Source organism: Parambassis ranga, chromosome 6 (genome assembly GCF_900634625.1).
Source record: "Parambassis ranga chromosome 6, fParRan2.1, whole genome shotgun sequence".
Lineage (NCBI taxonomy): Eukaryota > Metazoa > Chordata > Actinopteri > Ambassidae > Parambassis > Parambassis ranga.
Window position 1 is genome coordinate 4,021,664 of NC_041027.1, and position 27,052 is coordinate 4,048,715.

Below are 27,052 nucleotides of genomic sequence, written 5' to 3' on the forward strand. Positions count from 1 at the left end.
GCAAATTGCACTGATGTTATAGTTCATTTGACTGCTTCACAATTAAAGTCCCCATGTGTTTCTGCGGTCTTGCCAGCAGCATGATGACCATTTTCTCTTAACTATATTGTAATACAGCTTTTATGCTGGATCATTGTATCATTGCTGGATGTTTTCCTGTAGATCCTTTGTGCACAGCAATTTAAATCCACTACATTGTCACTGAGAATATAAAACATAAAGGGGAAGTTAACCATATTACACTTAGGACCTGTTGTTCAGTTTCTTAGGGATTATAATGCTGACATCTGTTTATATTATGGATTTTTAAAAAAATTAATTTAAATGTACTCAAAACATGTGGGATTACATTACAGACCACCATAATACAATACAGGGAACCTACATTATTAGGTTCAATTATTAGTGCTAACACCCCTGGCAAAGTATTGAGAAATAGATATCCTGCGATGCTTCCTTTCCTTCTGTCTAATCTCACTAGCAGTGATTTCATTTTCTTATGCTGTGTTTCAGTATGCCAATAAAACATTAAACAGATCCTGCTGTAGTGTGGATTACATCAGTAACACTCAGAACAAGCAGCCATGGCTGTGTCCCTATTAAAAGGTCAAAGAAGGGCTTTACAGATGTGTCAGATCTGCAGTGTGCAGTTTAGTGTCTTTCGGCCCCATGATAGTCTGCAGAGGATCATTGTTAAACAAACATACGCTCTGCTTCATTTACCTCTCGCTGCCTGGAGCTTCTCTTCAGGGAATAGCCTGTAATCCCTAATCAAGCTTTAAAACTAAAGAGACACTTCATTGATATTCAAAATCAATTGTGGAAGTGCAATATCAGCAATATAAAGGATGTGATGAGAAAGTGTAAAACAGGTTGCTGCCGTGCATTAATGACACTATGGTGTTGCAGCTGGAAAGGATTTTTTTGGCTTAGGGAGTATATAGCCATCAGCATAGTAACATTGACATACTTTGTTCAACAAAGATCACTTCTTTCTCTCGGCATCTTTGACCTCCAGACAGCAGTGGTAACATGATTATCAATGTTGCAAAGGCACAGCCCCTCCTGCATTTTGGAGACGAAAAAGTAGTCGAAGAGTGCCAAATGTATGTGTTCAAAACTACTTTCCTAGACAATTTTCGTGTTATTTTCTAGAGATAATAATCCACAAAATTATCAATTGCCCCATCTGTCACCACTTTCTCATTTGTTAATTTATTTAACAGCACACTACAAGGATACTGGGTGAATCATATTAGTGCTTGACAAAATAATTGCTTAATTTAACAGGATTATTTCTAATAATGTGTTAAGGAAGTAAATATGAAATGATTTTGCTTCTCTTTCCAAACATACAACACAGCTGCACTGGAACAGCTATAGCTCCTTTTATTCTTCTGCAGCCAACGTTTCACTTTAGTTTTTTTTTTTATATCCAGTCTCTCCAGCTAAGTTGGCATCCGAATGCAGGATCAGAGCAGGTGGCCGGTGTGATGATAAAAACCAAACAGCGGATGGAACTGGAGCAGGAGCAGCTGCAGCAAATCTTTTTTGCTTAATCATGCAGCCGGTGAGGAATTTATCCATAGTTTACCACACCGGGCTCAAAGTCCTTGACCTCTCAGCTGGTCTTCACTGCTGCCCATTACTGCTACAAACACTCATTGTGACTGTGTCATAGTTGTGTTTCGGGGATGGCTTGGGAAATGGTTTGTCATTGTTAGAAATGACTGATTTACTGCTAATCTGTCAGCTGCTGTTTGTCATCTTTTATTGGCTGTATTAAAAACATTGGTATGGTGAACGCCAATTACATGTGTTTAAAAGCCCAAAGGCACATGATTGTCCTCAATTTTCACTTACCTCAGGGCTCATTTGTGACCAGGATGAATGATGTGTGTTACTGTAATAGCTTTTAAAGTAGCTTTCCACAGTGGGAGTGTCAATTGCTAGCATATAGACCGTCGTTGTTCACAAACTGCTGGATGTTAAAACCAGGGAAATTCAGCATGTAATCCAAAACGAGCAAAGCTATTTAGGATATTATATGAGCCGCCACGGTGAGGTCCCTGTTGCGATTTTTAGTCATAAAACCAAAGCCCTTTTCCACCCTGCAATCAGCAGTTAGTGTGATGGTTTAACTACTGAGGGGGAGCCCAGGGCCTTCGGTCTCCAGGACACTCCCAGAGTGTGGAACACTAGGACATATGGCAGGGGGAAGCCGAGCATGTGTAGAAGAGAAAGAATGGAAGAAATCAGCCATTTTCTTATCAAATGATGTTTGATGTCTGCATTAAGGTAATGCATCTGATCCTGTTTGTCCCTGAGTTGACACTGCTGTCATTACCACACATTGTGTTGGAGACCTAAATGTGTTCTGTGCCCAGCTGGGATTCCGCGTCCCTGCAGGAAGCCTTCAGTGCTGAAGGTACTGATTGACTGTTGACCTATTGATTTGCACGCCACCCTAAAGGGACCAGTGAGGACTGATGGCTCCTTTCTTGTTCGCTTCAGCTGTGTGCAGTGTATGATGCTGTACAACGTGTGTTGTTTGAAGGTCATTAGTTTAGACAGCTGAGGTGTAGCATTTGCTCAAATCACAGTGAATAATTCATGACAAGGTTTCACTTTGACTTTGATCCTTTGCCAGTTGCACAGTGTCACGTCAAATAACAGTTATCTGGATATAGCGGTGTTTATTGAACTGTAAAGTTTGGTCTATACTTAGATAGCATCATGCTGCACACTGTTCAATTTTTATAAAAACAAAACCTCTGTTTTTAACTATTCAAGCTGAAAATTCATTAAAAACATCAATTGTCTGTTCAGTGCTCAGATACCTTTTCAGTATTGTTGTGTCAAAAAATCAATTTTCAGTTGCCTCTTTATCTTACTGCTCAATAAAGTAGAATCATGAGGCTTTGATTGGACCACAGCCTTAACGCTACAGCAGTCTGTTGTCGTCTAAAGAGAATTAAGACAAATATCCAGAGTGAGAGGAGCTTTTGTTAGGACTCAAGTTTAGTTTGTTCAGGGTCTCTGCTCCTGTCTGTGCTCTGACAAAGCTGATAAAAACACGTTCCACCTGCTCAATCTGAAGGGCCCAGCAGCTACAACAATAAACACACTGATTGGAAAAGAACTGACTTCAGATAAATTAATTATCTTTTGTCCAAGCCCACTGAAAAATGGTCTTGTTGTATACTGTGGCCTTGGTCTTCCAAAGCCTCTATTATGCTGTAAAAATAAGAATGGGTACAATGTGCTTTAAAGGTCAGATGGCTGCAGCATTCACCGGAATTCATCAGCTCCAGCTGGAATAGCAGTATAACAATTATACCATACAGAAGCATGCTGATTTTGGCTCCTTATCCAATGCACGTCTGCCAATAATATCCATAACTCATTTGATGCGTGATCGTGATCACAATCTTAAGTTCTATGACTATAGGCAAAGGTTTTCAGCAGCATGTTAATGACATTGGCAAAACAGGAAAGGAGTCATCACTAAGTTTCAAAAAACCTGATCATATGCACTAAAGGTATAAAATGGACCATAAGTCTCAGTGATGTAGGATGACAAAAAATAAATTTTGTATAAATCTAAGATGCCAGACAAATAAACTTATGCCAGAAGATAACAGAGGTTTTCATTCAATGCAATCGACATCTGTCACAATTACAGACTCCATAAGGGTAATGATATCTTACAACTGCTGTCCCTGCTGTTCAGCGTTTTCACAGATGTCTTCTAACAAAACCCAGAAAAATGGTCGGAACCTGGCCACAATATTTCTTACTCATACTTAGAAACTCTGTGATTGTGAATAATTTCATCATTTAAATGGATGAATTATGTTTGTCGCTCAAGGTTGTAGCTACCATTGAGGTCGCCGAGGTCCAGACATTGATATTTTATAAGTTATGTAATAATTACTCTGCTTAGGTGCTGAAACCTTCTATAGACCTATAACACCGATGTCCTGATGGAAAAGGTAAGTGAAGCCTTGTATTTAATAACTGGCTCCCATGAGATCACCCTACTGCATCTCTATTGGAATCAAGTCTGGGATCTGACTGGGCCACTCCAAAAGGTAGATTTTGTGTTTATGAAGACACTCTGTTGTAGATTTACTGCAATGTTTAGAGTCATTGTCCTGCTCCATCACACAACTTCCACCAAGGATGCCTTGTTAAACTTGGGAATTCATTTTGTGTTTGGGAGACTCATTAACAGAGATGTTTGAGATCTCTTTTTCTGCAAGACATAGTTTATATCAGCAGATGCTTCTTGTGAATAGCTAAAGGTCTGAGTGTTTTTTATAGTTCAGAGTAGCTCTACATCTTGCCCCAATCTTGTTTTATTGATTGGACTCTAGGTTTACTAACTCCTGACTCCATTTCATACTGAAATTAGGGTTTATTTGGGAAAGCAGCCAGCACAAGACTGACAGAAACAAAGCTCTGTGTGTCAGAGAGACAAAAAGAGTCGCTTCTGTCGTCTCTGGTTGTCAGAGGACACAGCGATAGGGCTGTGAGTCTGACGGCGTGACACCAGAGCTGGTCTGAATCGACCGGAGACGAGGCAAACCGCTCTGACAGAATGAACCCAAAACTCAGAATCTGAATCTGAAATACTTTATTAATCTAAGGGGGGCATTTCTTACACCTAAACCCAGTGAAAAAGATGCTGCAGTCTCCATCCTCCAAGCAGGGTGGACTGGAGTGCCAGCATGCCGTGCTGTGTATGCATCTTTGTTATTGGCGAAAGTAATCTGCATGATAGGCTTTACTGATTATTCCGAGCATGCAGGCACTGTAATTAGTGCAGGTCTGGCTCTCCTCCAGATACATCCCTAGCTGCCTATTAAGTCATTAACCCAGCATGCTCCACCTGTGATGTTCTCTTGTGCTGTATATATGACTGCCACTGAGATCAGAGGCCAAATAATGACTCCTACTGTGATGCAAATTGGGAGATGTGCAGTTTGAGTCATCATTCGTGACTCCCGATACCCTGATTGACAGTGTATGTAAGCTGCACTCCTAATTTATAAAATGTCAGCTGATGGATTTGGCTGTTAATCTATGAAGAATATGCAGAAATAGTAATAATAATAATAATAATTATTATTATTGTTATTATTATTAGTAATAATGATAATGATGATTATTATTATTATTATAACACATGTTCACTGTGTTTATGATTATTATGCTAAGCTAATCGCTGCTATAGTTGTAGCTTCCTATTTAAGGACACCCTGAGATCAGCATCTAATCTCTGCTAGAGAGCAAATACACATAAACTGTAGATCCATGGACCTAACTCTGTAGTTTTACTACTGGACTTTAAAAAACTGATGATAAAAAGGCAGCAAGGAGAGAAGCTTTTACACACACTGATATTGCACAAAGCTTAAACACATCAGATCTGCTTTCTGCTCAAATAATGCCTTCCATCAGGGGACCAGAGTGTGCAGTTTAATGATTATGTCTTTTAAATTTGCCTCAGTAACAGTCAGTTAATAGCAGTGTAATCATGACAGAAGGCGAGTCCAGAGACAGTCATAATGAGTGATGAGTTCAGGTTTTCCCACCCATAGAGAGCAGTAGGCTCTGTTCTCTGTGTTCTTCACAGAAAACTAACATGATGATTGGACTTTAAAGTTCACCAGTAGGTTACAGAGGTCAAATAAAATGCTTGATTTAAACCAGTAAGAACTGGCATCCTGTTCAAAGGTACATTTTGTAATGTATGTGGTTGTATAGATTAGATGTATATTGACTGACTCTCATCTTGTTCACATTTTTATTTAATATCTCTGACATGCAGGTCTTTCACACAATTATTGGAAATGATTTGACTTCTATGTCAAGCTCCTATATTTGGACAAATCTTTACAATAGTCAATAAATCATAATTTACCACGTTTTTCTGTAACTACAATAAAAATATGAACAGTTGGGACTGTCATCATTGGAGCCTTTTTATTCTCTCCATACTTGCTCACTGTAATCTGTTAATTACACACAGCAGCAGCAGTAGCAATGCTGATAGTTTGCTAAACACCATAGCAACACTGTGAGGCCATGAACACAGTTTTCAAACTGCTACTGTATTTATTGATGAAACAACATTTTTAAGCTTCTCATAATTAAAATCAAATTAAAAAATAATCAGATTTATTGCACTGTGGCTCACAGTTGTCACTTGCATTTCTTTTATTGGGAAGAATTGTATTATTCTCTGTGGTCACCTCTTAAAAGTCTTTTTTATTACACGTTCTAAATGAATATAAATAGTCAGAGTCCTGAGTCAAATCTTAATAAATCAAACAGGTTTTTATGGTCTCCCCGCAGCCTCTGTAACTCTCATATAAAGCTCCGGGGCTCCGACACGCCTGTAGGAGTCAGTAAGTGCCGCCTCTCCTTCCTCAAACTTCATTTCCTCCTCGTCCAACCAGAAAACTCACTCCCTAATTCATAAGTAGCGTTTAGCGGGCACAGAAAGTTGTTAGGAAGAAACGACGTTTTTTTCCTTCTTTTTTGGCAGGATACGTTTATTGGCAGGAGAGAAGAAGAAGAAGCGGAATACAAACATAAAAAGGTCCGACTGAGGAAAGTTTGGTCTCGCAGAGAAGTGGCGTGGCAGTGATTTCTCTCCCAGCATTCTCTGAGCAGGTTGTACCCCACATTTACCAGGTAAGACACTGTTTACTTTGTTTATATTACTGTTCATTTGTTTGTTTTTAGGCCACACGTAGCGCTGCGTTGTGGCATCAGTCCAACTTTACTGCATGCGTGGACACTGACACGAGTGGGTACATTGAAATGAAACAAACACTGGATCTCTATAATATGTCAGGCTATGTTTAACTAAAGTGTCTGTTTTACTTTAATATTAGTCTGTAGACACGTGACTGCATTGTCATTACCATCAAAGTTTACGTTTAGGTCTTCATGTGATCACTGCCTCCCTTTTGGGTGTACATTCTCCAGAGGAGATGACATATTTTGAGTCATGCAAGCAATGACAAGAATTGGAGGTAAAATTTCTGAGTCCGACAGCTGAATGAGATGCTGACTGGATACACATGTGCCACATGCTTCATTCAACAATAGGCTCATCACTGGATTTGCCCAGCTGATTGTCCCCTCTTTCCACCATCATACCCTCTGAGGTAAAGCACAGACACTGAGCCCAATCACTGCCTTTGCTTTACCTAAGGATGTTAAAATAATGTCATGATCTCTGAGGAGTAATTAGAACGTACTGCTGACATGGAGGCTGTTTCTAGGTGGTGAATGGAAGTGGATGATGTTTTGTCTCATTCACTGATGAATTTTCCAGATGTGGGCAGAGCCTTGCACACTTTGATGTATTTCAGCACTTCATGTTTGTTCTTTGTAACCATGGATTATCCCGGCTGGGCTGTATATTCATTATTATGTTCGTCAGTGTGTATGTTAGAGTTGGATGCTGTTCACGTTTTTTGATTTTTGAACACAGTCTAGTTATTGTTGTTCTCACTACTGCACACTAATGCTGCCCTATATTCAGTTCACACATCAATACATTTATACTATTGAGACTTCTGTAGTGTAATGCTTGTATAAATGTCATGCTTCTTTTGGCCAAGGCATACTTATCCGCTAACATTAGCTTGGCTGCTGCAGGGAACTTTGGTTTCAGAGTGTTATAAATTTTAAAGATTTTACCATGCAACTCTTCAGTTTAGTTTCCAGGTCAGGTGCGAATGCAGCAGTGACTGTGTCTATGTCAGGTTTTGACCCTCTATTGGCCCTGCTGTGTTTGGACTTAACATAAACAGCAGCAGTATCTAATATATGCTGTCTCTTTGTCTCTCATCTTCCACACATTTTTGTTAAGATTCAACATTTTCCCCCTTTTAAGTGAACTGTTAAAGTCACAAAGGACACTTTGTGAAACAGTCATACCAACTGAACCCTAAAACAGAAGCCAGAAGGAGCCCTATCAAAACAGCATCTCAATACCTCATGTGCACCAACGTTGTGGTATGCTGTCTATTCTGGTGTATGGGAGTGGAGAGAGGTCTCTGTCTGACCCCTACATTCCTCCTCCTCTCATGGCATAGGGTCATCCCCCCACCTCCTCTTCATGACCCACTGTTTAGTAGAAATATGTATTTCCTATTTAATTACACTCTTGTGGTTAATTATTTTCAGCTGCTTTGGATGGTGAACTTTCTCTCTCTGGCTTTCCTTTCATCAACTACTATGAATTATATTGAATTACATTGGATTAGATATTTAAGTGTTCCATTCATTTGTCATATTTACTGTCCACAAACAAGCAACACTCAAAGGCGAAAAAAAATCAGCGCAGTTTGAGCACCCAGCTGCTTCTCATTGTGATCAGCTCCGCAGTGGAGGCCTGGGTTTACATAATGAAACCAACATCAAAGGTTGCCACCAACAGTTAACTTTCCCTATGACTATTTTCAGTCAGCAACAATCATAACCTTTGTGGAGAGGTTTTCCTCTGGGGCACACTGGCTGATTCTCTGCACTGGTAAACAAAAGCAGCAATGTGAACCTCCAACTGTGTGTTTACTTCCTCAGCTTTCTCTGTCCCACACAGTCACCACAGAGCTCGGCTCTCTGCTCTGTTCTGTCCCTTCCTGAAAGTTCCCATTCTCTGGGATGAAGGGGGGGCAGGTCTGTCCGTGCTGGGCAGATCTCATCCTACCAGGCCTCACAATAGATGAGCTGTGCCGCTGTATCAACATTTAGGGTCTCTGCTTCTTTTTTTTTCCCTGCCACTTTAATCACGGCCCTCCAGGCCAATCAGCGACAGGAAGAGCAAGGCTGTCTTTGTCTGAATGAGATATCGCCTGGCTGTGTGCTGCTGACCAGCATGTACCATAACTCACTCTGAGTCTGCATGCTGTGTCTGTGAAGCCTGTGGCTGTAGCCCTTATTTCAGGCTTGAAGGCAAGACTACCCATTTTTATAGGTGGCCTTCTCAAGCTGTGCATTCATGTGATGCACATCTGATATCTATCTCTTGACCAGGCTGTATGTACACCACGAGCAGCACATTCTGTGCCTATATTTTGACCTCGCTATGTGAATGATAGGTGGTTGTTTACAGTGAAGTCTATTTCCGAGTTGGTGTCCTGCCTGCTGCGGTTGAAGGTGCAGCAGATTCTTGTCACAACAATCTTGCCTTAATTTGCGAGACCAATAAGTCATGTTTCGTATTAATTTTCTGTGGGAGGCTATTGTTTTCCCTATTGTTTACAGCGCTTTGATCCGTATTTCAATGCCAAAATATTTCGTCATGGAAGAGTTGATCTGTAAATATGTTTCAAGACAAAGAGCCGCTGACAACAAGCAGCAGGCCCTTCTGCCTGGTTTGGAGCCATCACACTGGATCGTCTTTAGCTGTAGACTTTTACCACCATCAAAATTATTTTTTATCTTTAAAATAAACTACTTACCAAGCAGAGCTTAAACTTCTCATCCATATACTTTAATATCAGTTTTGTTATCTGGAATGTATTCTCCAATTTATTTCCTATGATATTATAAAATGTTTAGAAATAACAGGAAAAAACAAAAACTTCTTTCAGATAATGTAATTGACACTCATGTAATGTGAGCTGCACGTGTGGTCGGCTTTGCCTTTTACTCTGCATCGCGTCGTTTTGTCTCAGTGCTGAGCAGTATTTGAAACAACAGACAGGCTTGTTGACTTTAGCTAGGAGGACTTCCTCCACTGTTGGCCTGTGTAGCTACAGCCTGTGTCGATTGCCATTGTTTGTGTTGGTAGGCTTGATGTGTGGGAATTTTTCATCTGAGGACGCAAGCCATCAGTGATGATTATGTACGAAGCTACATGCCATTTTTAGATGATGGCTCCACAGTAGATACTGTTTATTATTGCATTTATTCCTCAACAATAATTCAGTAAATTTAATAAAAAATGGCTTCACTGGTTGTAGATAAACAGTGGAATATTCCATTACACTGCAACCGATACAGAAATAATGTGTGTGTTTCATTGTCATAATTATGTTTCCCATTTATTTAAAGCAAGCCAGCAGGCACCTGGTTGTACTTAATGACACTTTTCACATTAAATCACATAAATTCCTTTAGATATCGGCGCTTGTTCATGTCGGTATTATTCCATGTAATAGTGTAATAGCCACAGCTTTGCTGAGTGTTTTACTGTTTTGCAGACTTTCCTTTTGAAGTAAACGGTCACATTACTGTAGCCGTTTGACAAAGCAGTGACGATTTTATTTGTCATTAGTTACTTTAGAGCCGGTTAATAGTTCTATTATTGTCTCTGCTCCAGGATTGGGTGTGACCTATTACTCCGCTCCATACCATTGTGAGCATTTTGTGAGGGGAGATGGCTCCAGTGGCTTTAAGCAGGACTTTGATCATGAACTGCATGAGTACATAACATCTCAGTTTTCAGCAATTATTTATATAACTGAACTGTATAAAATGTGAGTTAACAGTTACCAAGTGATGTCATGCTTTGGGACGCATCAGATTACACTATTGTTCTGGGAAGTTTCCTTGGGACAGGCATGTTCACGTGAGAAGTAGCTTACATGCACCACGTGCATACAATGCTGAGCAGAGTCTGATACAGTTATAGAGTACATGCAGCTTGGCACAGTACAGATTATATATATTATATTTTCTCATGGAAGTCTGCAGTAAAATCAGTTGTCACATCTCAAATGAATGCATGTTTTTGCAGGACTATTGACACTTACATTTATGTATGTAATTTGTGTCAGCATACTTGCATTTGCTCTGTAAGTATGACAGTGGTGTAGTATGCTGGTTACATTCTAGCTGCACTAGCAAATCTGATTGTCCTTTTTTATGTTGAATAGTCACTGCATGTTTACCGTTTAGACGGAATAAAACCCCAATAACTGTCATCATGTGAGGGGAAAAATCCAGAGTGTGGTACAGTAATAGCCGAAGGTGACTCAAACATTCTTTGAGGAAGTACTGACTGAGTCCAGTTCCTGTGTCCTGTAAGCTTCCACTGGAAAAGCTGTTGTGCTTTCTGAGATAGCCTTGTAACTCCTCAGCATATGAAAGAAGGTGGGCACAAAATCCCAGACATTTGTCTATATACTTTTCTGTCCTTCTGAGATTAGTGTATGATTAAGCAGCACATACTATGAAATTTAAAAGAAAAGCCTGCAGATGAAAGACCTGCCACCCACAGAGCCTATTAAAAAACAGTAATCCCTGACATCTAAATGTCTGCTGCATCTTGTTGTCTCTTTTAAGTTTGGCCATTTTCACAGTTGGTCACCGAAGACTTTAAAATCAACCTGGGCTGGCAGTTTTATGTGGGCATCACTCTGAGATTCACTCTAGAATTGCAACAAGAAAAAGACAAAAAAACAATCAATGGCACATTTCCTGCTCTGCCACCTTGTTGGCACAACCTTGGGGCAGTTTCTCCTGTCCTGTCTTGTCTGCAGTCCTAAAATGCTTGTTGGTAGAATGAAAAAACATCCCGAAAGAGTAATTTGTTAGCAGCTTTGAACATGCTGTGATGAATTGTACACGAGGGAACCTCATTGGCAAAGCAGAGCCAGCTCTCCACAGCTCTCCACTTGTCTCATGCCAGTGCTCTAATCAAAAGCACCTTTGTGAGTGGCTACAGAGTCTGGTGCTTCTTGGATGGAGACCTCACCATGGCAATAGAACTCTTTAAACATGATCCTTACTGCTGTAGATGCTTATTGGTGGTGACATGCTGTTTTTGAACTCTGGCTCTTCCTTTCATCATCTTTAAATTAAAATTAAGAGAGAAGGTCAGAAATAAGTGATGCATCCATTTACTATTAAACATATCTGGAACTCATTACTCCTGTGTCGCTTGCAAGGCCTTTCTTTGTATGTTTCACATTTGATGGGAGGACTTGCATCACTTAATGCAAAGAAGTGCAGTCTTTAAGGTATAATTTAAACCAAACATAGCTCACTCACGCAGCAGAGATTAAATTAGCATACTAATGACCGAGGCCCGGATTAAGGTGTCAGTTTAAAAAAAGGAACGTCTCTATGATTTTATTCATTCATTGTGTTTTTCGCAGTACTGTGAAAGTTAGTGAGCATTATTTGAAGGAAAATCTTACCCAATCATTTCTGCTCTGGAATCTAAACGGGACATATTTGGTTTATTAAAAATGAAAGAACCACAATTTCCATTCATGCATTCATTATGGCCCAGGCCTCCACAAACTTTAAGTGGGCTGCTAAATGATGCTGTTGATGCAAAATTCACAACAAGCATTGGATCCAGTCAAGTGCTGAGTGAATTATAAATATAGTACCTGGTCTACATTCAAGTTTGTGGCAAAACTGTTGTCATTACTTTTCTATACTAACCTGCCAACACACTGAATATTGAGGAAAAAGAAAACATTTGCCAGTGTTGCCAAATTCTCTGTTTTAATGACAGATTTAAAGATCCCAGATGGACATAAAGTATATTGGATATGGTGCTAGTTCAGTTACTGTAGCATCGGCATTGAAGGCTACATTTTTCCCTAGATGCTCAGTACAACCACCAGAGAACAAGCTTCTATTGCTGGATGGCCATTTCTGATCTGTATTCATGTCATGTAACATATGACATGTTGAAATGATACATGTTTCTGCACCTTTGTTGTCCAGCTGACTGTCTCTGAGATGATGGACAGATGTCCTTTTTTAACATGACTCAGCAAAAATTATCTTTTTGTGTATTGAGAAAGAGATTGCGAGCAAGAAACGGAATTTGAGGTCAACAAGAGAAAAGTATGTGGGAGTTTGCGAAATAGTGTTTATTTACAGTCACACATCCTGTAGCCTCTGACCTCTCCAAAGAGATGGTGACAGTTTTTATATTAAGGTGTGATAGAATTTTCATCTGGTCATGAGACTCTTGGGAATAAACATTTTTTCTCGAGTTTATCTCCAGTTCATGTTTATCCTTGTCGGGTCATTTGAGGACAGTTACAGTGGTTCCCCAGTTTCCTGCTTTATTATTTATATTTACACAGAAGCTTCTTTAAGCAGGTTATGTTTATATAAAAGAGTTGTGTTTTTGCTGTGGTCAGCTAACGGCATAATGCTTCAAACAAGCAATTTGGGGCCTCCATGTTGTTTAGGAAAAATGCAGTTAAAGAATTTACTTTTGTTTTACAACCTAATTAGTGTATCTCCTGACTGATTGGATTTATCTGTAAACACTCTGATGCATGTGATTGGCTTTTGGATGTTAATAATGGATCCTGATTAAAGACCAAGCTCAGTGGAAGAAACAAGCAATTTTACAATTTTATGTAATCGAATGTCAAGTAGCTTATTTTAAACCTCCAACAAGCTATTTTTTCAGAAATTAAAACTGAATAGACTTTAATAAAGTCTTTATTACCCAGGAACTAGTCTACACCCTGGCACGGAAACCTTGTAAATACCTGTAATATCTTCAGTGTCTCTGTATAAGAAGCTCAGGCATGTAGGCTTGTAAGCAGTTGACAGCCTGTGCCGATGATTTTGTGAGAGGGGTCATATTTGAGAAGCGCTGCAGATATCTCAGCGTATTCTATTTGTAGGAATTCATTCTTAGAGTGCTATTTTTGAAAGGAAAGGATGCTTTTCAATCGAGCGCAATGAACCAGAGTATCATGTTGAATAACTGGCACTTTCTCCACATTGTTGTTACAAAATGAGATTCTTCAGCCAAGCATGCAGGGAAAGCACACACAATGCCAGATATAGCACAGCAAATCACACTTTTAATGCACAAGCCAGACAAGCTCACAGTGTGTTGTTGTGTCGTGAGGAATGAAAATGAGAGGAAATTGTCAACCTGGTACAATCTGCTCGAGCCTTTTGCTTTCCTGCCAAGGACATTCGGAACATCTTTTGGACATGTTATCCAGAGTAGCTGGCACGAAGAACATTATAAACTCTCTCTCATTAAACAAGCTGATTTCAGTGCATATTGTTAACAGCAGTAAAAGGGGTGGAATGAAACAACAATTTAGGCTGGGAGTTTGACTCCATCCCAGGCCACCCTGCATGAAAACTACCAGAATGCTAATTTAGTCTACCAGCCCTTTGTTGATGCATCAGGTTTTGACTGGCCACTGTGTTTATCTAGGGAAAAATTATGCAATTAATATATATGTCTCAACACACTCACAGCCTGGCACTCTCACTGTAGCTTCACGCAGCAGTTTCAGCTGCAGGCAGAGCAGAGAGACCCACACCACTCTGTGTCCAATCGTGCGCAAAGCTGCCGCTGGTCCCGTCAATGCTTACAGAGCGGGCAATGGCAAAAATAAAATAAAAACACATGCATCAGTACCGTTAGCTTAGCCTAGCGTAGTCATAAAGTTCAGGCTATCCAACTAGCATGTCATCAGCAATGGTGGACAAAAAAACACATGTTCTCTGTCCGATGGTGTGTGTCCATGTGTGTGTTTGTCTGTGCACGTGTCTCTGTGTGTGTACGCACATCGTGCCTCTGTGCGCAGACAACAGTGGTGAATTGTAAACGCACAACCACGCAGAGACAGAAATGACATGCTGCTGTGCAAAAAAGATAGATAACATGAGCTGTTTAGTTTGTTTAATAAAAGAACAAGGTGTAGACCTGTTCTATAGGAAAGGTTATCTTAAATGGCTTCTGTTGTGATCTGGCGCTATATAGAAAATACAAAGAAATGAAATTGACTTGACCTGATATAATGATAGGGGAAACACTGAACTGATTCTCAAATATGGTAAATGTTGGATAAATAGGATATATTTTGTGCTCATCTGGTATTTCCAGAGTGTTTAAAATAGAAAAAACCTCAACAATGTGAACTGAACCAAAAACCTCAGAACCGTGATACGAACCGAACCGTGGATTTGCACACAATCTAAGGCAGAACAAATTTAAACTAAAATGTGAAAACAGTCACTAATAAAGAGTTAAGTAGACCTTCTGACCTTCAATTTAACATGTCAAAGCCACAGTTAGACACACGTTCTATGTGCTGGAGTTGCTGGCAGGTGTGTGGCAGTCAGAGCCCACACACTTCTTGGCATTATTTGTTGGAGAGACTCTGTCTGCTTGACCCATGAACCTCTGCTCGCTTTGCCACCACTGGAGGGCGGTAACAGTGGACCTCTCTGGCCCCTGCTCTGAGCCTGTTTGACACATGCATTCACATATTTTGAGAGGTCCTACTTAACATGCAAATCAGATGGACCCTGAGTATTGCATGCTGAATAGATCGGCTTATACTCGGCCCACTTGGAAAGCAGTTTGCAGGGTTAGATTGTTCTACAAGCATTTGTTGTGGCTGTGAGGTGAATTTCTTAGCTGTGGGTGTGCTGCTTGTCCAAGCTCTCACTGGTACAGTCCATGTGGAATGACAGCCGCCTGCTGCTTGCTGGTTCTTGTTAGAATTCTGACGATGGGTAGTGTATGATTTAGTCTTTACATCTTTCTTCTATCGTTTTTTTACTTAGTTTTCTCCTCAGGATGTCAGCCTAATAAAACAATCCCACAAATCCACACTGATGCTTTCCCACAAGCATGAAACATGCTCTGTTGCAGGTATCAGAGGTATTTGATTTCTTCTATTATAGTTTGACTGTCACATGCTCTTAATATTTGTCTCTGTCTTTGTATTACTAGTTATTATATGTACGAAGGACAAATGGATTCAGAGAATTCTCTGTAGGAGTATCGCCCATAGTAGATGTGCCTACAGATGTTTTTGCTCTCCTCACACTGTGATAACAGTCAGAGGATATAACTGGTGTCATGAAAGACGCAGCTGAATCATATCCAGGTTTTGCACAATAGTTCCTCTGTGGAACCCAGTTTCCACTGCTGACTAAGGTCCACTCTGATGACTGGGTTTGTGGTAGAGTCAGGCTGGTGTTAGCGTCACAGCCCCTGGTATATTTCTGAATAAGAGGGTGTGGTTGAAGCCTAATACTGGCACTCAGTTTGTTAGTGAGTGTTTTTCAACACATGCCCCTGCCTCTGCAGGGTAATCAGCGCTCCACAATAATTCCTTGAAGAGTACTTGATGTGGCCATACTTGACTCAGGGTAGCCGTTAATGTCCTGATCAATCAATGGAAGTCCTAATCAGTGTGTGTTCCCATGCTCCCTGTGATTTAATATGCATGTAATGCCATTTGGCTGCATTATATGCTCAACACGTCTATTCTTATGTGATTTGTAGGCGTATGTGTTCATTATACATTAAGTCACTATAAGGCAATTTGGTTCACTTGACAGGTCACCACTCTTAGACTCATATCCAAAGAAAGGACACTTCACATTGCTTATAGCAAACCTATAGGCTTTCCAATGCTACATCAGCCTCTGGTTCAATCACTGGGAAGCAAAAACCACAGAAGCAGATACAATCCTGATAATCCTTCAGCATTGTCCTCTTTTTCACCATATTTCCAGGTGCTGTGTTTTATACCTGTGACCCATTACTGGGCTCTGCCTGACTCTGTATCAGGGAACTTCTGGCCAGGATGACTATTGACAAAACCAACTGCAGCTGCAGTTTATTAACTGTCTTTCCAAAAGACTGTTTGGGTTTGTGTGTTTTTTATTTCCCATATTATTTTATCCAAACATGTTTTTCTCATCAGGGTTTTAGTTAGTGCTTTAAATTTACCAATTAGATTTTTAATACTAAATACTGGGAATGTATCCTAAAATATCATTAAATATCAATAAAGCTCTACTAACTTATTTGATTGTGGAAAAAATGTTTTTTTTCCAGTATGATCAGTTTCTGTTGACTGTTTGATAATGCTGCAATCTATGTTAAATAGAAAACCAATAGCTCATTATTTTTGTTTTTATTGTAGTCCCCTCTTAAGTTTACACACTCAGTCCAGCAGTTATGGAATATATGGATTCCTTTATTGTAGAGCCTGGCATCTTGGAGATTGGGAAAATGGTCTACAGCGACATCAGCATTGTTATCAAATGGTGACCACCCAGCTCACAGTAGAGAAGCCACCTCATTCTACAATGGTTACAGATTGTTGAAAAACTGATTTTTATTTTGAATATTTCAAACCTGCTTCTTATTTAAGGGGCTTTGGTACACAGAAACCTGACGTCTGTGTCATTTGGAGTTAATTGTAGATAACTGCACAAACACATTCTTGGAGGGTATCCAGCTCTTTGGCAATGTACCATTGTGTTCCATTTATTGGTCTGTCAAAATCATGTCACGGTTCTTGTCAGTGTCCTTCTGTGTGGTGATGGTGACAGGGGCCAGCATGCAGGCTTGTCCTTAATGACCCCCTTAGTTGTTAAAGGTATACATGTGGAAAATTTTTTTTCCTTTTTTTCCTTCTTGCAATTGACTAGAACTGCATACAGTACTACACAACAATACACTGTTGTCTAGACAGACTGCACTTTGGTAAGCTAGAGGCGCCTAAACCACCTGAGGGCTTTAAGTGAATTTGAAAGATAAACTCAGCCAAAGCTAATAAAACTCTCAAGAAGCGTGTTGCTGAGGATCAGGAAAGAGGATGTGATTGTCTGTCAGATTTTATTTTTTTTAAAGAAAATGATGACATAACTAAACTTTTAACTCTTGTTTAACAATAATTGTCTGTCTTTTTCATATTTAATGATGACTATACACACTAATAGGATAAAAAAACACTTCTCTTGTCAGTGCCAAACAACCTCACACAGTCTCTCTATGCACAGTAAATTGATAGTCTGTTACATGCAGACACGTGTGTGATCAGTAACAGCTGTGTGAGTGTTGTTGTGTTTCTGTGTGTTAACTGCATGTACAAGACCTTGTTAAACAACAGTCAGATCCTAAAGGTTAAGTTGTTTATACGCTGAAATGTTCAGATGGAGCAGCCAAGTCACTGTAGTGTCAGCCTGCCTTAAGTCTGACGGCTCTGTTCTCTCACGCAGAGGTCATGAATGGCTTCAGGCATCAATTAGGTATTTCCCGTCTAACAGTCTAACCTGCTGTGACCCCATTCTGTTTTTTCTTGTTTTTGTTTTTTTTTATTCTCCTCTCATACACACAGCTACCTCAGACATCAGTGCAGCTTATGATCCAACAGGTCCTGGCTGCTGAAATTAGTATTATGTTGTTGTTGCACTTGCGGCTTTATGATCAATTATTTATGGTGACAGCGTTCCCGGTAATTGATGTAAGTTGTATGCCGCTTGTGTGAACGTGTAGCGCTGACAAATCCTCTCAGTGATTGATCACCACCACATTACTGTTGGTGCTCACCCAAAGCTGTGTGTGTGTGTCCAAACCACTTTTCTTGGCATTGAGTGTGTGTCAGTGAAATGGAATGCCTGGCTACTAAAACAAAACAAAACAAAAAAAATCCCTGAATGCTGCCTGCTTGAAAGTCAGTAAGTCAGTGTTTGTGCTTTCTTTTATTGCTCTCCATACTGTAATTACACACAACCTGTGACTGATAAAATGTGTTATTCTACTATAATGTTCTTCATATGTTACATTTCCATCTGTAATGTATGACATCACATACCCAACACAATGGCTCATCATGTGAGCCATCATATCTGATTAGGATGTCTTCCTAGGAAGGTATATATAGATAATATAATATTTTTTTTAAAACCTCCATTGATTCAGTTGTCCATTCATTGTTTAACCTGGACTGCTTAGGCTAGATGGCTGTCATGGTGGTTATGCTTGCTGCCTGACATCAGACATGAAGCAGGCAGGCCGAGGGGGCTCAGGAGGGCACAGGCAGACCAGCATGCAGATAGACTTTATCAAAACAAATATACTCAGCGGCTACAGAAGAGGAGATAAGTAAGGGGGGGACAGACAGACAAGAAGTTATCTTCTCTGAATCTTTTTACATGATTGTTTGTACTTGTAACTCTAATGGAGAAAAGGGAAAGGTGTTTAAAGGCAGATAGCACTATTAGGGCCTAACAAACTGCCTGACCAGACATTTGGGGCTGATGCTGCTAACGATAACGTAAATATATATAATATAATAACGTAAAACGAGAAAATAAATTCCAATTAACCCCGGATTTTCATGCACTCATAAACTGTAATGTCTAGCTACCTCGCTAACATAAATATGATTTGCATAAGGTTTTTCAGGGACATGGTTATGTTGGAGGTAGGGGGGCATTACTTATTATAACTTACAATGCAGTCCTACCTTTTCTCCAGGAAGTTGCTGTTAGTCATTTGAGGAGCGCAAGAAGTCATCAGTGTTAATCGGGAAAATCATCTCACAGCAGAGGAAAGGGGGTTGAGACATCACTTATAAGCTGATTACAATGTGGTCCTAAAATCCCCAACAGGAAATTTCACCACCATTAAATAATCTGATTCATGTGAGGTTTGTCCAGTAACAGTCCCGTGAGCAATTGCCTTTGTTTTAGTGCTTGGAGAACTTCTGGTTTCATCTGGCAACCAAATATATTTCTATAAAGTACTGTAAGACAGAAAAAAGGCACAGTGAGAAGCTGGCATGAGAAATAGCAGAAATTGACTTGTATAAAATGGACAATAAATTGCATTGATCAGTAGCATGCTCTGCTTTAGTCTATCTAAAGTAGTGTAGGTGTTGTGAAATCCTCTCACGGATTTCAGTTTCACAGAGTAATTGAAAAAGACATTTGATGGGCAAAGCCTAAAAAAGAGGTGGACCCCTGGGATCTGCAATGTAGAGGCAAGATGAGAGAGCAGTACTAAGAATATACTGACTGAGATTCTCACGCTCCTTCTCTACCACCTCTCGAGGGGATGCCCCACAGACCTGCCTATAGTAACCACTAACACTGAGGAGATCTGACATTTCCATGAAGTCAGTCCAATTTCACAAGCAACTCCATATCAAAGCATCACATTTAAGTCAAAGTCAAAGTCAGCTTTATTGTCAAATCTGCTATATGTGCTGGACATACAGAGAATCGAAATTGCGTTACTCTTCACTCCGCAACATATAACATATAACTAAAAACTCAAGATAAATACAAAGTGTAAAAAATGTACCTACAATGAGGCACACACCAAATACAAGGCACAAAATGAAGGCATAATGCAGCGAGAGTGCAAAAGATGTAATAGTGCAAGACAGTGCAGTTGGCATAATGTCATAATCTCAGTCTGCTGGTCCTAGCCCGGAGGTTGCGCACTCTCTTTCCTGATGGCAGCAGACTGAAGAAGCAGTGTGAAGGGTGGGTGGGGTCTCGTGTGATACGGTTAATTAAAAAGCATTAGTTAATAAAGATACTACAATAAACCTCAACATTTACAGCGTACAGTAGTCTCTGTTTTCTTGTCATCATCTGTGGGGGATTTCTGTATGATTTATGATATGATATTTATGCTTTTTTCCACCAACAAGTGTGAGTTCTAAAGGGGAGAAATCACTGGTGGGCTTCTGTGTCTGGTAGAGTTAGCTTTTGTTGGTTTGAGCATTAATTCAGACGTGAGATCAATTTTGCCCTGCAGCCCTTAATGAATCAGCTCGCAGATTCTAGATTAGATTGTTTTCTCAGAGGCCTGCTGGCTCCAAAAGCAAAAGAAAGCAGCTGAGCATTATGCCCTCTTTGTTCTTTGAGAGAACCGAACTTGTTTATCACACATAAAAGATTGAAAATGTAGAAGGGAAATGTCAGTCTCTGGCTTTATTACTTGTTCTGCACAAGCTTATAGTTTTGGGGCCACAAGAGAAAATTAAAACTAATGACTTGTTGACTTTGTACTTGGCTGAAGCAAAGGGAAAACAGAGCAAAAAAATGCCACAACCCTAAGTTAACATTTGTTCCTTTTCCAACGTACAGTATTTGCCTGACATTTTGATATAAAGTGTCCCTTCTAGAAATAAAGATTCTGTCACAGAAAGAACTGTTAATTAACATACTTGTGAATTGGCAAACTTCTTTGACAAAGAATATACAAGTTTTGGATTGTAAGTGGCCTAAAGAGATGAGTTATACTCATGTGCATGAGTGAATGTGAAAAAAGTTTTCTGTAGTACTTGTTTGTTTGGTCAGTCTGAGAAGATAGACGACCATCGTGCATCACAAGAACTCCATTAGGAGGTGCTTCTAGCATGGTATAGTAGTCAGCTACAGGGGACCGAGAGCCATGACAGATTGATGAAAACAAAACACTGCCAGCTGAATATCTCCCATGAATATTATTCACAACAAACTCCAAATGAGCATAGTGTCTATTTGCTGTGCACTGCAGTGCCTTGGACTGATGAAAAGCACATTAGCATAACATGTAAAGGGACAACCTGCCATTTTTGGTACAGGTCCAGATGTATTTCTAACATCTGTAACCCTGGATGAGAAAACAAAAGGACAAAAAATCACTAGAAAACACCCAGCTTACAGTGATTTGAGTCATGTGTTTATTAGGATTTAAACAAAACCATGATCTTTCCCATTACCCAAAGTGCATTAGCAGCCTCAACCACAGAGAGGGTCTGGATGTGAACCCTGTATTCGTCATGGCTTTGTATGGCCGTCATCCACACCAGCCACCTTCTCCTGCCTACACAGCAGCAGTCCAGATTTATGTGCCTTTCTCCATTTGTGCAAAAAGTTTACTCTGAACGTTAGCCAGTCTGCAATTACGTTGCACCTGATTATAATTACAGGGGTAGAGACATAATTTCTAAGAGACAGAGTGGATTCCATCCTTTTTTCTTCTCCGGCTCCTCCCTTCATGTTTCTGTCTTACTTTATTTTAATTCTTTCCAGTCATCTGTCTTACAGCAGAAGCATGCAGTTAATGTTAAGTGGAGGATCTACACTGGCTTTGTGGTGGAATGCTTGCCTGAGTTCAATGAGCACAACAAGTGGAAGGCTGCACGTTGTAGACACGCTCAGGAGCTTCAAAGTCTGCTGGCCTAGCATTTGGACCGGCTAACATCGCAGAGAGACAGATAGAGAGGGCAGACCGAGCGGCGGTCTGGGAGCATGTCACAGCAGACAGTGACCTGTGGTCTGTGGTTACGTGTGAGCTCATTGGACACATTCTGGTCTCGTCTGCTCTGTCTGATGTGCAGTTTTCACATAGACACAAATTCAAGAACACAGAGCTTTGCTATGCTTTGCATCACCTAATGTATGTAACACACTGTAATGTTCTCATTGCATGCCTAAAAAAGCTGTCTGTGACTATGATTATCAGCCAGTTGGATTGGACTATTTGATCTTGTGACAGTTACCCATAGTGGTCAGAAATAGCATCTCTGGGATGCATGGGACACGCTACACTGAGGACTATAATATAGACTTGCTGTCATCTCCAGTGGCAAAGATTTGCCCAGATGCTAAATTTGTGTCAGTGGTTAATGGGCCTGACTCACAAGAAGGCAGGCTGCCCATAGTCATCTGGATTTATGTGTCATTTTCTATATCTTGGTGTGTCATAGTGTTCAGTCTGCCTATCTTTAATGGGAATAAAACTGTACAAATAATTGCAGTATATCAAACCACTGACACTTGTATCTGGCTGTCCTTGTTTTGATGTGCATTCACCACTATGCTGCTCTGTTGTTGGCGTCCTTATCACATCTACCATTTAACAGACCACTTTTTGGCTTTCGGTGTGTGTGTGAAGTTTCCCAATTAAAAGTTGATTTAATCTGAGGAGCCATTCTCAGTCTCTGTTTTTCTTCTTCTGTTTGACAGGCTGTCACAGACGAGCCGGAGAGTCCACTGCCTCTGTTTCCAACCACATCTGAGCTGGTGAGAAATTATGCCATGTTCCACTCTGCTTGGTTTTTAAGTTCCAGCCTCAGGACGGCCTAATTCTGTCGTTACCCTATGAAACTGCTAAAAAGCTAAAAAATGCTAAAGGATTTTCTCAAATATTGCTGGTGACCTCTTCTCTTCATGATCACTTGGTTGTAAACAGGATCTTAAGGATAGATGTGCATAGGAAATTAAGGAAAGTATTAAGGTATCAGACAGAAATTACCCTCTGCAGTGTCAAGTTAAGTGTGTTTACCAGTTAGCTTGCGGGTGTTATATGAGAATTAGACAGCAGACATTTCAGGAAATGCACTCCTGGGACAAAATGCTGTGGTATGGGCATGCTTCCTTACAGGAAACAGCCCCTTACACACGCACACAGGCCTTAAATGTAAATGACACAACCTGCATGGCCTCTAGTGATTTGTTACAGGAGAGACTTGTCATGGAGCATAAGAGCTGCAGACACATGTGGAGATGCAGTCAGCCATTTTTTCTGTGAGGCCACTAAGCTTCAGCAGCAATAGGTGCAAGATTAATAATCTTATTCTTTTTAAAATATACCATTAAGAGCAATTTTACTGTCATTTTATCTGTCGCATATTTTAAAATTTTTAAACGCATTTTATTGACAGTTAAGTGGGTAAAGGTGCTGCTATCACTGTGCTTACTGTCATTTCAATGATGAATAGCTGCATGCAAGATAATATTGCTGTAATTTCTAAAGTACATAGCTGTTTGAATGAAGGGCCTTTATTAGACAGCTTGCATACAATATATTTTTGCAGTAAAGTCAGATGTCTTTGATTGGTGCAGTACGACTATGAGCTGTTATGCGCTTATGTGCTGACGAAAGCTGACACAGCCTCTGGTTTAACAAATGCACATGATGTCTTTGGTGTTAGTGTGAGCCAGTAATGAAAAAGGCTAAATTAGTATGATGCAAATCAAATTGAATTTATTGAACTTATGCATAGCATTATGACACAGATCTGCTTCTATTTTTGTAACTATTTCCAAATGCTGAACGATGACAATAGGAAATGACAGCTGCTAACCTCATATGTTCTGGTTTGCCAACATGAATAAGGAAGCATCCTGGATCATGACTATCCATGTAAAACAGCTACCACCAGGTGCTAGGCGGTGCAGCCTATGAAATCAGGCTGCTGCTTTATAATTCTGGGTCATGCTATTCAGGACGAAGTGGTATGTCAGCAGTAAGCAGCAGTGAAGCCCCTCAGTCCCATCCTCCAAAAACTCTGTGTTCCTTAAGAGTTCTGAGCCCAGGTCAAACACTTTGACTATAATCAGGTTCAGCATGTTAAGCCTCAGTTGGCCTGTGATGGTAGTGGACTGTGAAGTATGGCAGCGACCTCTGGCAAACACTCTGGGTTCTGCAGTCAGGAGCATGACATTTGCCAGTGTTCAGATGTGTTAACTTATGTGTGATACGCGAGTTAGTGGAAATGGGCACAGTTTTTGGCTTTTTTTGAGCGAGGCATGAAGACATTGCAGACACTACATGGGTAACCTTTTCTTTTTTATTTCACTGGCAGCAGCATCAGGACCCTCCTTTTATTAAAAAAGTAGGTCGCCCATGGATTGGTGGTTGGTTGGTTGGTCCGGATAGGCCTCTGCTGGAGGAAAACTGGGGAAATTAATAGCCCAGGGTTGTCACTATAAATCCCTGTGAGGCTGGGTAGATGCTCAACTTCAGGAGAAGCTTTTTTTTGTCATGCTTATTCACGCTGCTTTTTAAATTCCACTCACCATTTTGTCCTCCCGAGGGCCAAACGCAGACAGGAGTTAATGGTCTGGATTTTACATTCAGGTTGGATTTCTTCACTCTGCTGTTTAAATTGGCTCTCTCTTTTCAATTGGTCTAATAACCAAAATCCTCTTTTATCCTGTGCCAGTTCAGTACTTTACTGAAACCTCTACTGATACCGCAGCTAGAATCTCTAGCAAGTTTAGTTTTGATTGAGTGCCAGAAGTGAAACCTAGGTTTGATCACCAAATCCTCACTAAACTTTGGTTGATAATACATCCAACGGATATAATATATCTTTATGCTAATGGAACATGGACATATTGGCCAATGTCATCTGAATATGGGACTAATACAGCCACAAAAGTCCAAGTAAAGAGGAAGCAGAAGGCTGAGAGGATGGTCGGGGTCTGACGTTCAACTCCCTCTTACACCGCTAGCTGTTTCATCTTTACCTGATGTTAAGTTTCATTCAAGTTTCATTTTTAATCACAGTTGGTTTTGTCATTAAAAACTGTTTATGGTTCGGTGCTATTCTAAAAACATTGCATTAAACACATTTTATGAGTAACAACCACAGGAATATATGCACATGTGTTTTAAACACTGTTAGATTGCCCTGGTGATGATGAGCTTTATATATATTATGCGTTATATATTAGGGGTTAGATGTAAGTGTGACTAATGACATAAATTGTTAAGAACATCCGATACTGATTGATCTGAACATGGCTTTGGTGCACAACCTGTCAGTCTTGTTAGCATTTAGCTGTACTTTCACAATTTTAGCCCTAAGGGCATCAGACCTATTGTTTTCTGTTATTCTTGTTTATATGCAGCAGTACACTAATAACCCATCCTTCAGCCATCCTCTGGAAACTTTTATATTTCTATCCAAAATCTAATACTATAATAAGACTGTGTGCTCTATCCTAGCTTTGCAAAGTAGTGAGATTTCTAGTTTAGTTGCAGTCTGTCACAGATCTGTGTGTGTGCATCGCTGACCTGACAAAGCCAGCATGATTCTTGTGTGAAAAGTTCAATGTTTGGACAAAACGCCTAATTTAAAACAACCAAATAGAATTAACTGTTTACATATAACAGCTGAATTACATACATTTTATCATATTTGGAATGATAGTCAAACATGATAAAATAATCCTTAAGGTTGAATTAATGGTGGCACAGGTCCATGAATGGGTAAGGCATGCATAAAAGCTGGATCTTTCCTAAGTGGCATGCAGCCGTCATTAAAACCTGTGTTTTCTCCTGCTGTGACCACTTACCATGTCTGCTGTGAAAAGCCAACAAACAGCTGAATCTGAACTGTAGTAGCAGTAATTTAAAAACACAGCTAAGGTGACTGTGATGTTGGTTGTTCTTAAAAGCTCACCTCAGTGGTGTGAAAGTCTGCTTAAATTCAATTTAGTTGCAGAAAAAAAAAGCTAAATTATTCATTTGATTTAACACCTTCCTCTTTTTGAACTCTATCTTAAGCTGCTTGTCTTCTCAGTCTGTGACATGGCTGAAGGCGTCCTCTGCCTTTCAGTTGGAGGAGCAGCAGGTTGAGTTGTGGTAGAGGACGGCAAGACAACACTACTCAGTACACAGTGAATCCTCAAGCAGGGAAACGGATGAGCAGGAGCTGGGGGGTGGGGGGGGGGGGGTGGGGGGGGGGGTGAAGTAAGCGGGAGTTTGAAGGAGAAGGAAAAGGGCACTATATTTCACAGCCCCAGTTATGTTGTTTCTGTAAAAACATCAAGGCTCCACTTCAATGCGGTTCACAGCACGGCTCCCCAGCCTCTGCGTTTGATGGCTGTGTTAGCAGACCACAGCACAGCACCCTCATTTTGGGAGGGTCAAATGGGTTCAAAGTGGATTCTGGCCTTTAATAAAACTAAAAGCTGCTGAATGTCGACTTACAAAAAAGGCAAGTGCTGCTGTCTCTATATTACAACCTGTTTGGAAGATAGAATGTCCTTTAAATGAAGTGGTTGGACCCGTCATGGTTCAGTGTCAAGTGTGTTTGTGTTACTTGTCAAATGTTGTTTAATGTCTGTTGACCTTCTGAGATGAGTTTTTTAGGCGTCAGACAATCCATTGTACTTGTCTTTACAATTTTAGTACATTTAAAGTTTATTGATGTTCTCATGATTATCAAACCAACACACTTATTTTTCTGTGTTGATAGTTTTAGGACATCACAAACATCAATTTGGGTCAAAGCAAGATTTCCTTGGACTGATTAGCTTCTGCTAATTTTAAAATGTCTCTGTGTCCTCCTGTCGGCACACCCGCCTGCATCTTTGAATCATTTACAGTGGCTCTCTGCCAGCTGCTCTGCATGAAGATATAATATAAGTTATAATCCCATATCGAGTGTGTCTAATGAGCTCTCAGAGTGGACACAGATGAGCAGGTATTAATCTCCAACAATTGCTGCAGCTAATTTTGGTCTTATCCAAT

General features: G+C 40.2%; 1 protein-coding gene across 1 annotated transcript in view; it reads left to right on the forward strand.

Moving 5' to 3' along the window:
• The first annotated feature begins 6,471 nt into the window (after positions 1-6,471).
• The window catches only part of tspan9a (tetraspanin 9a), a 149,175-nt gene continuing 128,594 nt past the window's right edge, over positions 6,472-27,052 (forward strand). Inside the window, exons 1-2 of the mRNA XM_028408407.1 lie at positions 6,472-6,705; positions 22,753-22,809. The gene's annotated coding sequence lies outside the window, so the exon portion shown is untranslated. The remainder of the gene's footprint in view (positions 6,706-22,752; positions 22,810-27,052) is intronic.